At 56.4% G+C, this 2,507-nt stretch overlaps 1 pseudogene; it reads right to left on the minus strand.

Moving 5' to 3' along the window:
• Positions 1–245: 245 nt before the first annotated feature.
• LOC125109874 (uncharacterized) lies at positions 246–2,082 on the minus strand (annotated as a pseudogene).
• Between the last annotated feature and the right edge of the window lie 425 nt (positions 2,083–2,507).

Genomic DNA, 2,507 nt, shown 5'->3' on the forward strand with positions numbered 1-2,507 from the left:
TGTCCCAGCAGGAACAGGGGTCTCAACCCCGATATTGTGACCATAATTCCTAAAGGGGTCTCTGATTCCATCTCATCTGTAATCCTTTGGGGGTTTCAATATCGATTAAGGGAAATTCTATGTCACATAAACACAAAAAAATGAGTCCCCTTTGAAAATAGGTGGGCAGACACAAAGGCACATATTGTGTGATTCCACGCATAGAAACATCCAGAACAGGTAAAGGAACAGAGAGTGAAAGCAGCTTAGGGATTGTGAGAGGCCAGGCTAGAGGAGAAATGGGCAGGGAGGGCTTTGGGTTCAGGGTCTCCTTTGGGGAAGGAGATGTCCTGCAGCGAGGTTCTTTGGTGTGGTGGCACAGCGTTGGGAATGTGCTTAATGCTCGTGATGTGTTCAAGTGAAAACAAGTAATTTTATTTAAAATAAATAATAAACAGTATACAGAACATGGAAAGATCAAATAACAGTTAATATGTACCAGAGAGAAAGAATATACAGGTAGGGGACGAAGCATTCCTGCGGACCGTCCAGGTGAGGAAATAGAACAACGGATAATTGTATGAGGAGCAGCGCTGCGGGCTCTGGATGTGGCTCTGGGAGCCCTGCAGGAGCAGGAGTAGGGGCAGGGGTTGGGATGGGGCAGAAACAGGAGCCGGGACAGATGCAGGGGCAGGGGAAGGCTGGAGCAGAGGAAGGGAGAGCAGCTCTGCAGGGGCAGGGGCAGGAAGAGGAGCAGGGGTGGGACAGGGGCTGGGGCAGGGGAAGGGGCAGGGACAGGAGCAGGAACTGTAGCAGGAGCAGGGCTGGGGCAGGGGTAGGCACCAGCTCTTCTGGGACAGCATCAGGCTCTCCATGAGCAGGTGCCTGGTCACCTGCTGGCTCCTGGTCTCCTGCTGGTCTCTCTGGGCACCATCCCCCCCTCTGGAGCTGTGGATGAAGTTGGGGCCGGGTCTGGCTCTTCAGATGTAGACCCAGGTATCCAGGCACCCACATTCCAGAGACAGCCCCCTACCCAGCTTATTTCTTTGGAGATCCTGGAGCAAAGAACTTGTTTGTATGCCTTTGCAGAGACAGAGCTCAGCCCAGGGCCTCCCAGAGAAGCTGCAGCCAGGAAGGAACCCTCACTGGGACATCTCCCCAACTACAGTCCACCCACTGGGTGCTCTGAGCCCAGTCCTTGCTCCAGGCCCCACACCAGACTCTGGGGTCTCCTGCTTGTGGCTCCTAGCCCCGACTCATCCCCAGGCACCCATATACACCCGGCTCTGGCCTTCTCACACTCGGGCTCAGCCTCCGTGGGTTCTGGGTCCTGGACCAGAGTCCAGTGTGGTACCACCAGTGACAGTGGCCTGGGCAGTGTCAGAGGACTTCCAAGGCAGACCCTAGTCCCTGCTCCTGGAGAGCCCCTTACGGTCACTCCCTATGTCAGGAGAAGGTGTCCACCAGCCTCCTCCCTGTTTCATCATCCCTGGTGTTCTGCAAAGACAGGGACCAGTAGCCAGCCCGGATGCATCACAGCCCTGCCTGGCCATCTGCCCTGTCCTCACGCCCAGTCCCCCTGCTGCTCCCAGATCAGACACAGACCCGTGCGTGCACAGCCCCACACCTAGGACAGGGACCCATACCTGCAGGACACAGGATAAACCCTGGGGAAAAGCTCGCAGCCCCCCACACCCTGTCCCACCCAGCCAGCATTGACCTAGAGTGTGAACATGTCTTGCCCACCAGGCATCTGACCTCTCATCAACCTGCTCTTGAATGGGGTGGGCACACCCGTGAGCCTTCTTTACACACACACACACACACACACACACACACACACACACACACACACACACACACGGACGCTCGAATGCACACATGGGGAGGGGACCTGGGGCTGCACAGGCCAGATCAGAGTGTATGGGGCAGGGGGCTGGCTCTGGGCCTTATGGTGTCACCTTTCTGTACTTCTGGCCAAATGACCAGAGATGTTGGGGAGCCCTGATATGACATCCCCAGTGAGGGAAAGTATTTGCAGGGTGTGCTTTCCTCTGCCTGCAGCCTCCGGACTTCAGGATGCAACACGCAAACATGTGCTTCTTTCAAGGATCTCCAATGAAACGAACTGAGCAGGGAGTTATCTCTGGAATGTGGGTGCCTGGTTACCTGGGTTCCAAATTCTGTTGGGCTCTGTTGTCAGGAAAGTGAGGTCTCCACTTCCTGGGAACCCCTTACCCAACTTCCTCCTCACACCAGAGATCCCTGAGGGCCCCCCTCCCCCAGCTGCTCAATGCTCTCCCTCTACCCCATGCCGCATCCATACAGTGACACGCACACAGCCTACCCACAGCCCCCATGAGACCCGGGTGCGGACGGTGTCCCCACTGGGAGGACACAGAGCTGGGTTCAGACCAGGCTCCTGCTCATGCCCAGGACTGTGACCCTGGACAGACCCTGTGCCTCTCAGGACCTCCCCAGTCTCCCCATCTGCACAGTGAGGTCTTCTGGCTTCTACTTCTAGGGAC

The sequence above is a fragment of the Lutra lutra genome, chromosome 9 (assembly GCF_902655055.1).
Source record: "Lutra lutra chromosome 9, mLutLut1.2, whole genome shotgun sequence".
Lineage (NCBI taxonomy): Eukaryota > Metazoa > Chordata > Mammalia > Carnivora > Mustelidae > Lutra > Lutra lutra.